The 14041-nt window shown below is 44.6% G+C and overlaps 1 pseudogene; it reads right to left on the bottom strand.

Moving 5' to 3' along the window:
* Positions 1-568: 568 nt before the first annotated feature.
* On the bottom strand, positions 569-9919 carry Gm46497 (annotated as a pseudogene).
* Between the last annotated feature and the right edge of the window lie 4122 nt (positions 9920-14041).

Here is a 14041-nt window from a genome sequence, read left to right as displayed (position 1 = left end):
CAGATGTGTAGCTCCTCCGTCTTCATGCAGGTCCCCCAACAACGGGAGCAGACTCAGCTGTCCCTGAGTCTGTTGCCTGCCTGTGGATCCTGTCCCCCTAACTGGACTGCCTTGTCTGGCCTCAGTGAGAGAGGATGTACCTGTCCTGTAGAGACTTGAGCATGGGGGAGTTGCGGGTACTCACTGAGAGAGGCTCCGCCCTCTCAGAGGTGAAGAGGAATGGGGGGGGGGAGAATTGTGTGAGGAGGGAATGAAAGGAAGGGGGGCAGCAATCAGGGTGTAAAGTGAATAAATACGTAAATTAATGGAAAATTATGTTCATTTCATTGATTATGTGTGAGTTGGGAGGTGTGGATGCATGCTTGGCATGGCATTCCTGTAGAGGTCAGAGGATAGCTTCCTTCTACCATGAGGATTCTGCAGGTCCTTCCGGTCCTGCGGGTCCCGCTGATCAAACTCGGATGTCATCAAACTTGGCAGCAAGTGTCTTCTGAACCATCCTGACACTAAGCCACACTGCTCACCAGTTTCTCATCCTGAAGTTATTTTCTGTGGCATAACTAAGGATCTAGCGTTTACCTGAGTGGACTCTAGTGGGTGAATGTCTGAGGCCATGGAAGCACAGCTGGATTTTGTTGCCCTGCGATGCCATTGGCACTTCAAGGACGTTGCTCTGAGTTATCTTGGAGGAGGAGGAGGAGTGTGGAGAGAGTTTACAAGGGATGAGCAGTGCAGGCAACTGAATGGAAGTGAGCAGAAAAAGGAATTACTCACGAGGCTGCCCATCCCTGCAGAGCCTAAGTAGGCATTTCTGCCCTTTTGGGCTCGAGCTTAGCCTTTCTAAAATGACACAAATAAGGTCTGGTTTTTATAGGTTCACGACTGGAGGTTATGAGATAGTTATGAGATATCTCATCACGAGCTGTGCATGAGAAGTTACGAGATGCTGAACAATGTCTCGGTGAGAACGTGAAAAGGATGAATCGGTGCCGGCTCATAAAGAAGACAGTATAAGCAACTTACAATGATTAAAATGATAACCTGTACTTTATCTTTTCTAATTTTAATAATGTTTCATGTTGTTATGAACATCGTTGTTTTCTAAGTATGGACCTCCTTTCCTTCAAGAACTGCCTGCTAGCCCTCTCTCCAATCCGTCCTGCTCCGAACGCTCACACAGGAGTACACGGAAGCTGCCATGAGTGGGCTGAGGTTCTGCCCTGATGTTCCTAGGATCCTTCTGGACTCTCTTCAGCTCCTCAGGATGGAGCTGGTTGACATGGGTGCTGGGAATAAACTCTGGTCCTCTGAAGGGCAGTAAGCATTGTTGAGTCATCTCTCCAGTCCCCAGCCTACCTACATTCTTCTCTCTCTCTCTCTCTTTCTCTCTCTCTCTCTCTCTCTCTCTCTCTCTCTGTTGTTGACAGGGTTTCTCTGTATAGCTCTGGCTATCCTGGAACTCACTCTGTAGACCAGGTTGGCCTCAAACTTTACAGAGATCCGCCTGCCTTTGCCTCCCGAGTGCTGGGATTAAAGGTGTGCGTCACCACTGCTGGCTTTTTTATTTTTATTTTTAAATGAGAGACTGGAACTCAGGTCTCCTCCTACTGGCTCAGAAGTACTTTTACCGCCTGGGATATCTCCCCAGCCCCAGACAGCATTCTTAATTTGTTTGCTCTGTATCCCTGGCTGACTTATACCTCTCTGTAGCCCAAGCTGGCCCTTAGCTAGCAATTCTTCTGGCTCTGCCTCCCAAGTGATGGGATTCTGGGTGTGCTGTACCACATCCCAGTCCATTGAGATTGGTTCTTAAGGGACCTGACAGTTCATCTCTTTTTCCTTACCAGAAAGCCTCCAGCTAGATAGTAATTTGGGGCTCTTAGGTCAGTTTAGGGTATCATGTCTCCCTCTAGGGCTGGAGAGATGACTCAGAGCTGTTTTTTTGACCAGTAATCAAAGTCCTGCAGGTTCAGAACTGGTCTTACAAGCTGCTGCTGCTGCTGCTGAAGGAATGGTATCCCCTATGACCTGCTTATATCGGGCTAGCTTCCTAATGCTGTTAGCTGGCAACAGGACCAGACTGGGCCACTCTCAAGCCTTACCCTGGTGCCTCGGATCTGGGAACAGGTGAAAGGGAGTCTTTGTTAGTCTCAGAACTGAAAACTCCAGAGTAATTCTGTCAGCACAGCGTTTTCCTCCAACTGCACCAATAAAAATAGTTCTCAACCTGTGGGTCGTGACCCCTTTGGAGTCGAATAAGCCTTTCATGGGGCTTACCTAAGACTATCTGCATATGAGCTATTTACATCAGGATTCACAACAGTAGCAAAATTATAGTCATGAGGTAGCAATGAAAATAATTTCATGGCTGGGGTTACCACAACATGAAGAACTGTCTTAAAGTGTCGCAGTACCCGAACCGCTGAAGAAGATGAACCAAGAAAGCCTGAAGACAAAGGACCCTGAGTGGAGGAAGGAGCATAGGTGGCATTTGCATGTGTTTCCAGTAACTATTTTCTCATTAAGTTTCTGGTTTGGAACAGATCTTTCCCCTCTTTTGGTGGGGAAAAACCATAACTGTGTTGGGTTTCTGTCTCTTGCAGTCAAAAAATTAGTGGGTAAGTAACTTTTTTTTTTTTGGTTTTTCGAGACAGGGTTTCTCTGTGTATCCCTGGCTGTCCTGGAACTCACTCTGTAGACCAGGCTGGCCTCGAACTCAGAAATCTGCCTGCCTCTGCCTCCCAAGTGCTGGGATTAAAGGCATGTGCCACCACTGCCCTGCAGTAAGTAACTCTTGAGTTCACTGTAGAAAAAGGCCAGTTTCAAAACTGTATGAAGCAGTTGCAGCGGGGATGGAGAGACGGTTCGATGGTTAAGAGCTGCTCTCTCAGAGGAGCCAAGTTCAATGTTTAGCACCCACATGGTGGCTCATAACCATCTGTAACTCCAGTTCCAAGGGACCGAATGCCCTCTTCTGCTCTTCAACAAGTGGTGCACAGGCTATACATGCAGGCAAAAAATAAATAAATAAAGTAACAAAGTAATGTTTTTTAAAAAAAGAATTGAAAGCTGCCTGTACTGGCTAGTTTTGTGTCAACTTGACACAGCTGGAGTTATCACAGAGAAAGGAGCTTCAGTTGAGGAAATGCCTCCATGAGATTCAGCTGTAAGGCATTTTCTCAATTAGTGATCAAGGGGGAAAGGCTCCTTGTGGGTGGGACCATCTCTGGGCTGGTAGCCTTGGGCTCTATAAGAGAGCAGGCTGAGCAAGCCAGGGGAAGCAAGCCAGTAAGTAACATCCCTCCACCGCCTCTGCATCAGCTCCTGCTCCCTGACCTGCTTGAGTTCCAGTCCTGACTTCCTTGGTGATGAACAGCAGTATGGAAGTGTAAGCTGAATAAACCCTTTCCTCCCCAACTTGCTTCTTGGTCATGATGTTTGTGCAGGAATAGAAACCCTGACTAAGACACTGCCCAAAGCTACATAGTGAGACTCTGCCACTTTACTTTCTGATAACATCTCTTGACATTTAGAAATTTTTTTCCTTCCACTTTTCTACATATCTATATAAATTAAATCATGATTTTTGGTGTGATTTTTAAACCTACATCTTTATCGCCTACAGATTTTACCACAGCCATTTCTCTGTCAATATCCTTCAAAATGTAATTATTACTGTCTTGGTTAGGGTTTCATTGCTGTGAAGAGACACCATGACCAAGGCAACTCTTATAAAGGCAAACATTTAGTTGGGGCTGGCTTACAGGTTCAGAGGTTCAGTCTGTTATCATCATGGTGAGAAGCATGGTATCATGCAGGAAGACATGGTGCTGGGCGAAGAGCCAAGATCTTGATCTGAAAGCAGCGAAGGGGGGAGGGGGGACTATCTCTCCACAGAGGGCAGAGCCTGAACATAGAGATCTCAAAGTCCACCCTTACAGCCACACACTTCTTCCAACAAAATCACACCAACTCCAAGGCCACACTTCCTAAAAATGCCACTCCCCATGGGCCAACTATTCAAACTTAAGAGTGTATGGGGGTCAAACCTATTCAGACCACCGCAGTTACCCATGACAATTAATGTCTTTGATAGTTTAATAAGTGGATCCAACTACGAGTGTAAGGAATGATTCCACTTGACTCTCTCCATCTCTAAGGATAAGATCTGTGATGTAACTAATAGAAAGAAGAATGTTGGTCAGTATGGAAAGGCAGCATTGATCTCTGCAAATGGGAGAGAGAAAAAGGCCTCCTATAAATAACACAATTTCCTTGGGAAATGTATATGACTAGTAAAGAGCCAGTGTTTTCTTTCTCCTTCACCATTTAACCAAACAGAAGAAAGTCATTCTAGAAGGAAAATGTCAGCATTGCTAAGCAACTCCTGTAACAGGCCCTGCGCTGTGCACCTTACATAGAAGGTTCCTTTAAAAGTACTCATTTATATGTAGTGTTTAGCTAACAAATGGGTATTTCTAAGTCTCTTACTGACATTGTAAGATAAAATGCACCAGTATAATTACGGGTAGGTGTTCTTCACAGTAGATGAGTATTTATGAATTATGTTATTTACTTTTTAATTTTTATATTATTTTTAGTATGTTAATACTATTTTATTTATATTTAATTATATTAATATAATCATTAACATAGTATATATTAGATAAAATATATTATGTTTATAATATCTATGTTAGTATTATGTTAATATAAAAGTTAAGGTGACATATCCAGGAAGGCCCCTGATTACCCAAATTGCCTTCCCAGGAGGCCCCACTCTAAACACCTCATGGTTGGCAGTCGGGAGGCTCATAGATAGCATCTGCCCTGGGAGTTGTTCTCCTTTCCCTTTCAAGTTGTTCTTGCTTCCATTATGTGAAGGCAGAAAGGATTTGGGATGAAAGTCAGAAAGGGACTCATAGCTTTACCCAGAGAGCAATCAGGATGACTGATATTCTCTCTCTCTCTCTCTCTCTCTCTCTCTCTCTCTCTCTCTCTCTCTGTCTCTCTCTCTCTCTCTGCTCTGGTTGCTTCCTTTGAAAATGTATCTTCTCAGAATCCCTAACAGTAATCTATAGCAATATGTCCTTACACTCACAGATAAACGTAGCTCTCAGTCCTCATCAATGCAACGTCTCTTTGGAATGGATAAAGACCATTACAGAAAACCACAACCAATCAAAATGCAGAGTTGTGGAGCCCAGCCCCAACCGATACATCTGGGAAAAGCACCCTGCACCCATAGGATAGGGAACATTGAGGAAGAAGGGGCGGGCAGACTGTACGAGCCTGACGGTTAGGAGGTTTTCTGTGAGAGGGTGTGTCCTAGCAGTGTCAGAAGCTACGCTCACAAAGATTCACCAACATGACTGGCCAGATGGGAGCTGAACAAGGATGACACCATGGGTGTGACAAAGTGGATGAGGAAAATCTCAAGAAACATCAACCCTACACAGACCCATGGGAAACTGAAGAAACACGGGACTGGCGGGAGTGGGGGGGGGGAACCTTCTTCCTTGAGGAGCTTACCAATTAGTTGTTCAGTGCCCAAAAAGTCAGCCCCAAAAACATAGATACAAATGAGATCACACTGACTGAGCAGGTTATGTACACACATATATCATGCAGGAGCAATTAGTGAAAGAAAAAGGGCTTGAATGTGAAGAAAGAGGGGTTATGGGGAAGGGTTTAGAAGAAGAAAAGGGAAGGGAGAGATATAATTATAATCAAAAAATTTTTAAAGAAAAGAACATCACAGTGATACCTGGAAATGTACCTGAGATTGTTCAAATTTTTCATTTCATTTATTTATTTTATTTTTTTATTTTTGGTTTTTCAAGACAGGGTTTCTCTGTATAGCCCTGGCTGTCCTGGAACTCATTTTGTAAACCAGGCTGGCCTCGAACTCAGAAATCTGCCTGCCTCTGCCTCCTGAGTGCTGGGATTAAAGGCGTGTGCCACCACACCCGGCTCATTTCATTTATTTTTTAACTGATACATAAAAATATAAAGAAATAAAAGAAAAAATCTATCTTCTCCTGGAATCACATCCTATCTTAATATGTTCTCTCATTTTGTTCAATAGCTGTGTGTCTTTGTCTAATTTTTTCTTCTGAGGCACAAGAACCTGGATACCATTTCACAACCCCAAACACCCACAGGAGGGTAAAACCAGTGAACATAGAAACCGAGAACCCAGAAGAATGTCTGTCCCTGTGAATCTGCAGACAACTGCAAACTTCTTTCCAAAATGAAAACAACACAGAGGTCTCATGGTTAATCTGACTTGTCAACCTAACCGAGTTTACATTGGAGCAGAAATAAGCCTCCAGAGTCGATGTGCCAGATACTTTGTTGCATCAATCAGAAAAGAAAGGCGCACCAGCAGTTCCAGCTGAAAGCTTGTGCTACAGAGATACCAGCCAGGTCCTACTGGAGGGGACCCAGATCTCCTCTCCAGGCACTCTACAGGAGAAAAGGACAGTTTCCTGGTCCCTCCCAGACAGGGACTACACCCCTAAACAACACAAAAGTTATTATAGAAGACAGACCATGGTCCTTGAGCACCCCAGCCAAAGACTTCTGTGACTCCAGCTCTCAGAAAAGACCTGAGGCAGAATGGTGGGGACAGTAAGACCCACAGAGCTCTAGGCAAAGGCTGCAGAAGTAACACGTGTAACAGTGATTCCGGGGAGGTTTTCCTACCCCTTTTGCTCTCAGATAACTGAAACAGGGTGTTTCTACGATGCCTGCGCTTGCCCATTTTAGCTCCCCAGTAAATGACACAGAAACCTGGTGTTTTTATTAACAAACTGCAAGCCTAAGCTGGGCAGGTTCTGAGCCATTCTAACCTGACTAGTCTGCTAATCACCAGGCAAATGCCCTGTTACCTGCCATCTGGTCTTGTCCCGGCTCTATCTGATCCATGTGTGTCCACATGGCCGCTCTCTCATCGTGAATACTCCTAGTCCACCCATAAGGTCTCTCCACACATTTTCTCTTTCTTTTTCTTATAAATCACATGTAATTTATAACTGTATTCTAAATACTTATACTCATGGGTAAACCTGAACACAACTTCTCTCGTTTATGGAACTGCTGACGACAGTCTGTTAAGGTGATAAAATTCTTTCAACCCTCACAATAAAAGCTCCTTTTTGAAGTAGAAAGAGGCTATTTCAGAGATTCCCAGCTGGTCAAAATATGCAGAGAATAAATTATTCTGGTGTATTCAGTCTTGACTGGTCCATCTACAATGCAGCTCCTATGACCAAGACTCAGGAAACATCATAGAAGAGTGGGCAGAGAGCTTATAATAAGCAGGAGTACACATCATTTCTTTAAGATAGGGTCCCTCACTAAACTGGGTTCTCACTGATTTGTCTAGACTTGCTGGGTAGTAAGGCCAAGGGATCTTGCCTTGTCCCTTCCCTTCCCTTCCCTTCCCTTCCCTTCCCTCCCCTCCCCTCCCCTCCCCTCCCCTCCCCTCTCCTCTCCTTTCCTTTCCTTTCCTTCTTTCTGAACATGGGGGCCAGCTATTCAAACTCAAATCATACAAATCACACTTATATGGCAAAAGAGCCCTCTCAGCAGCTGTTGGACTAGCTTGTTTAATTACTTTTTTCTTGAATGAATCCCTTCCAATTAATTGAAATTTTGTATCATTTGGTCAGTATATCTCCTTTTTATTTCTCTCCATCCCTGTTGGCCCCCCTGTGACTCTGTTTCATTAGTTAAAAGTTTTCTAGGTGTGACCACTTGGCATTCATCTTTCTGTGCCTGGCTCATCTTCCTTAATGTTCCGGGGATTCATTCACCTTGTCACAGAAGATGGAATTTCCTTCACTTAAAGGTTGCATCGTATTTCATTATGTATACATACATTTAAATGAACTCGTTATCTTGGCCATTGTGAATAATGCTGCAAGTGACATGGAGGGCAGATAGCTCTGTAATACACCATTTTCATTTCTTTTGGATATAGGTTTGGAGTGGGTTTACCGGATCATATGGTAATTCTACATTAAAATTTTGAGGGATCTCTACTTCAGTCTACAGTCGCTATGCTGGCTTTCATTCTGACTTTCATTATGGACGGGTTCAGAATAATCACCTGCGCAGTGAAGCCAGCTGCTTCCACGAGTGGGTCATTTTGCTGTCACCAGCACCATTGCCACATCTAACATCTCTGACACACATATTCTTTCCATCGGAGCCCAGATTGTCCCCAGGAAGAGCTTCACTCACAGCCTTGTGGTACATTTCAGCAGGACTTTACTTCAGTGGCAACACTGTCTGGAGCAAAGGCAAGCACCATGGCTAGGTTTGAGAACACCAGTCTCCAGTCTACCCTAATGCCAGTTTCACAGATGTCCCAGAGGGACAGCCACAGAGGTTTGCCGGTTGGATGAGTTGGTGGCAAGATAGAATCCAAAGCTTCCAGCAATGCAGTTCCACTAGCACTGCTGTCTTTACAGGTGACTTTTCATGCCTTGAACCAAAATATATTTTCACTTGCTTCCAGCACACAGTTACCATTTGTTATGGTTCATATAATGCTCAGACCAGAGAGTGGCATTATTAGAAGGTGTGGCCCTGTTGGAGTAGGTATGTCACCATGAGTGTGGTCTTAAGATCCTCATCCTAGCTGCCTGGAAAGCAGTATTCCGCTAATAGCCTTCAGGTGAAGATGTAGAACTCTCAGCTCCTCCTGCACCATGCCTGCCTGGACACTGCCATGTTCTCACCTTGAGAATAATGGACTGAATCTCTGAACTTGTAAGCCCCAATTAAATGTTGTCCTTGTAAGAGTTGCTTTGGTCATGGTGTCTGTTCACAGTAGTAAAACCCTACCTAAGACATCATTCCAACCAGAACCTGGCATAAATGTTACTGTGTTGGCATTGTAGCCATTTTTTAAAAAAATATAAGTCCTGGTTTCCTTAACAGCCTCCTCCCATCTCTTTTGATATAGGGTGGCTCAGTGAAATCCATTCTGCTTGCACCAACTATTAGCTGTTTTATGCCCAGTGTTCAAGTCGGAAGCACATGCTCAAAGGTCTGCTTGATCTTAGATATAGCAGCTTCAAACTCACTAAAACCAGCAGCACCAATCAGGAAAGCACAATCAGCCCTAGATGTCTGTAAGGATGTTCCTCGTAAACTCTGCACCCTGGAGCAGCACGGATATCAGTGCTGTCATGATCCCTGGTCTCAGAGTTCCACATGGAGGTGCTGTTGGTATCAGGACCTCCAAAACCCATGACATCACATAGGTGGGACCCACAGACCTGTTGCCAAGGCAACAGCCACCATTTTCCCAGAATCCACTAGGCTCACCTCCCAACTTTACCTGTGTTACATCATCACCCATATATAAAGAAAAAGCCCCCCCGATCTCTCTGTCTGTCTGTCTGTCTGTCTGTCTCTCTTTCTCTCTCTCTTTCCTCTTCTCTTTTCATCACCACCTTGCCCCTCTCTCTCCCAATCTCAATAAACCTCTTACACGTGGAACTGCTTTGACCTGGTGTGCTATGTTTAGATGAGAGCCACTATTCTAACACATCAGATGCCAACAGTGATATGGTGTTCACGATCAGTTTTCAGTTTGTCCAAGGCTCAGGCATTCTGGAAGGAACCTTTTCCTATCTCAGTAGCCTCCTTTCCAAATCATACAATGCAGCCAGTCGCTACTTTGTAGACCAAGTGACCAACAGTAGACCAGCCTTGTTACAACAAAGCTATATGCCTTTTCCTTTTCTGTTTTGGCTTCAAGTTAGCAATAGTGGTGATTTTTATAACACCTCTGTACTGATTGGTGGCAAACCCATCACAAAAACAAAACAAACAAAACTGACTTTGCTTCTTCGTGTGTATTTACCAAGTGGAATCGGACAGCCTGGTGATAGAAGCCCATTGCTTCTGTGTCCTATAGGAGGCCTCACTTCAAGTGAAGCTCAACAGTCAGGAGCCAGAATGGAAAGAAGGACCCAGAAAAGAAACCTGGTCCAAGTGGAGAGAATCTAACAAAAAAAGGGGTGGGGGGGGTGGAGACTGTGATCTACACTCAGATGCATCATAGACGGAGTGGCTGTAAGCATCCGTTGGAATTCATGTGTCTCAGTCCCTCTTCAGCCGTGGGCACCCACTGGAATTTATATGTCTCAGTCATTCTTTGTCTTGACAGCTTGGCCACTTTCTGCCTGAGTCAGGCCTGGATAAGTTCGCCTTGTGCCTGGAACACACTGAGCCCTTATTCCCTGGCGTCTGCTATGTTATTAGGAAGAAACCCAACAAGTTTTGAATCTGCTCGCACAGGAAATGTATGTATCAAACGGGTTCTGCACAAGACAGGAAATGGCTTATGTTATGTTTTCCTTACCACCTACTGTAAACAGATGCTGTTTGATGTCTTGGTTTTTAACTCATCTTGCAAAAGTCACAAAACATTTCTGTCTTGGAGTCTTGCTACTCTTTGCCAGAGCTCTGAGGCTTGGAGGATCTGGGGGTGGGGCAGGGCTGTTTGCTGTGCTTCAGAGGTGGTTAGAGGTCCTGACAATCAGATGACAGCCATACAAGTACTCTGTAGAGTGAAGGCATTACATAGCTATCTTATACCATAAAATTTCAAGTTTAGACTAAGGATTAAATCCCATAATCATTCAGATACCGCAGCATGTTTATAAAGCAAGAGTCGAGTGTGGGTCAACTCAGCAGTTCTAGAAAACCAGCCCTTGTAACCAGAATTCTGAGGCTGCTACAAGTACCTCTCTGGTCCAACCAGGAGGTATTGCCAAACACCCACTCGGCTTTCAGGATGTAGAACACTGCTCCTTTATGAAGGAGAAGCAGCCCCACATTCCAGACTGGACAGAAACCAAGTAACTTAGATTGAAGCAAGAGGAAGTTGGCAGAGACCATGAGGCCTGGGAGTGGGAGGAGGCTGCCGCAGTGCCCTGTGTTGGGACATTAGCACTCTGCTCCTGATTCAGTGTGGTGAGCAAAGCAGGAGGGAGAGATGTGGACCTAAACAGCATCTGATCACTCACAGGTGTTAATAGGAACAGCCTGAAACCACTGGTTTTGTGGTAGTCAAATATTGGCAACCTCCGGTCATTTCGATCTCCTGTTCATGCATATTTGTATGTGCTTACATGGACACAGCGAGGATCCTGAAAGGATGTGATGGTGATTTGAATGAGAGTGGCCCACATAGGCTGACATATATAAATGTTCCGTCAGACCCCAGTTGGTGGAACTACTTGGGAAGGATCAGGAGGTGTGGCCTTGTTGGAGAAGGTATGTCACTGGGGGCAGGTTTTGGGATTCAAAAGCCCATGCCATTCTCTGCTAATTCTCCACCTCATGCTTGTGGATCAGATGTGATCTCTCAGTTACCATTCCAGCATCATGCCTGTTGCCATGCATCCTGCATGATACCCGTGGACTCAATCTCTGAAACTGTAAGCCCCATTAAACACCGTTTCCTATAAGTCGCCTTGGTCATGGTAGTGCTTCACAGCAATAGAAAAAGTAATGGTGATGGAGATATATACAAAGCCAACATAGCAGGGAGAAGGGAGCAATCATAATAAACAGAAAAACAGTTTTAGAGATGTCTTGCCATTTTTATGATCTTGCTTGTGTCGGAGGCACGCCTGTGCAGATAACGGGTGTGCTTGAATGTCCAACGTTGGTTACAGCGCCATCTCTCCCCTTCCAGGCACAACAGGCTTCTCTTGCACACATCATACCCACCCTCTTCCTACCATGGGATGAAACCCACATTTTCAAGTGTTTTTCTGCTCGCAGGAGCATCTTAGAAGGATCTGGCAGGAGACTGGTAACTAGTTAGGACCAAAAGGTCATCTGTCCCACATTTTAAAGTTCTGCTTTGGCTGGAGATTGCCACTGAGGTCAGAGGCCACAGAGCATCAGTTAGAAGTTTGATAATGGGGTTGAGATGGCTCGGTAGGTAAAGTGCTATGCAAGCAATTAAGGTCTGGTTTAGAGACCCAACATCTTAAATCCTAGATCTAGGAATACATGGACAAAAGGATCCTTGGGGCTCTTGCAACAGGCAGCCTAACTGAATCGTTGAGCCCTGGATCCCAGTAAGAAATCCTGTCTCAAAAAACAAGGCGGATGGCACCCAAGGAAAGATAAACACAGCTGACACTCGGTCTCCACATATACACGTGTGCTCGCACACCTGCACACAAACGACTCACAGAGAAGAAACCTTACAGAACAAGATACTGTTGATAACACTGCTTTGAAAAGACAAAGTCCTGAACCAGCCATAATGCTTCCAAACAAACGGCCAAGGCCAATGTTAGCATTTGCATGCATTGTAAAGTCCAGGTTCTGTCTGTACCTATTTTGGATTATGGTATCAGGTATCAGTTGTCCTAAGTCTCTTACTATGAAGGGGAAAGTACTTTCCTATAATATTGAAAGGTCTGAATGTCTCAAGGCAGTTTCAACTGTAATGGAGAAGCTGAAGACATGGGAATGAATTCAGACCAGGTTTTTTTTTTTTTTAGCCTTGACCTGTTGGTACAGGGTCAGATACACCTTTATTGGGGTGAGGCCTGTCCAGAAAACCATAGGATGTTTGGCACCACCATAAGCTACAATAGGCTGATAGGATTTACCTTATCCCCAGGTTGTGGCAAATATCCCTTGTAGACAGATTAAGAAACAAGAAATTCGTTGAACCTCATTTGCTACATGGTGACACCTGCCTATAGTGTTAAAACGTGAGTTAGAAGGGAGATATATATATATATATATATATATATATATACATCTTAGATAATGATGCTTCTAGCATCAGTATGTGAGATACCCTCTATGGACTGTTGGCTCCAAATGCCCCCAAAACAGTACTGGTTCTAGCCTTCCCTCTTGGCTGCCCACCAGAAAGAGACATTCAGCCCTTATTGCTGAAGACACCACATACTTTGCAAGATATAGGAAAATGAAGCAGGAACTGAGCTGAAAGCTCCATTCTGAATAAATAGCTTTCATAATGCTGGCAGGTGCTACGTAGGCTGCTGAGGGAGACAAGGCATTGGTAATCCTACTAAGACCTGAATAATCTTACTAACTATAATACCAACCTCCATGGCAAGATGTGCCTATTGGTGCTATCATGGCACAATTGTTATAGGGGCAACCACCTGCTTTATGATTGGATTTGGCCAGTGTAGGAGTGACTTGAAATTTGAAAACCTCATGGGGAAGCTGGGCAGTGGTGGCGCACGCCTTTAATCCCAGCACTTGGGAGGCAGAGGCAGGTGGATTTCTGAGTTCGAGGCCAGCCTGGTCTACAGAGTGAATTCCAGGACAGCCAGGGCTATACAGAGAGACCCTGTCTCAAACAAAACACTCCTCCCCCAAAGAAAAGAAAAGAAAAGAAAAGAAAAGAAAGGAAAAGAAAAGAAAAAGGGAAAGGAAAAGAAAACCTCATGGTAGAAGAGGCTGTAAAAAGGGAAACTCACTGCTACTCTTTAGCTAAATTGACTTGGTGACAAATTGTCTTCTAAATTTCTATGCTTATAATTGTGGACAAATGCTTTCCTTGGTCTTAATGAGATAAGATTCTCTTTACAATAAATAGGAGTGAACACAGAGACTCTCGACTATATTGAGGTGCTAAGACAAAAAGAACGGTTGAGTGCTCAGCTCTAAACAGGGCATTTACATCACACACACACACACACACACACACACACACACACACACACCCCTCCCCAGTGCTTGGAATACTGTGGCAGAAGAGGTGCAGATAATGTAAGAGCCAGAGAACAGGGGAAGACTATGGAAAACTCTGTCTTCTGCATATGACACGACGACAGTTATGGACACAGAGCAGTTGTGGCTGCCAACAGCCAGTTATTGATGGGTAAGGGAGATTTATGGGTCCTTACCTCTGCCTGCTATTGGCTATTACAGGAGTTGGGAGGGGGCTTAGCTTTAGACACACGTCCACTGGTGAGCCCATTAGGGATAGTTGGATAGTGTCTTTCCCAGC

The sequence above is a fragment of the Mus musculus genome, chromosome 15, assembly GCF_000001635.26.
Source record: "Mus musculus strain C57BL/6J chromosome 15, GRCm38.p6 C57BL/6J".
In the NCBI taxonomy this organism is placed as follows: Eukaryota; Metazoa; Chordata; class Mammalia; order Rodentia; family Muridae; genus Mus; species Mus musculus.
Note: the sequence above shows the minus strand (reverse complement) of the source record. Positions and strands in the feature narration are given on the sequence as shown.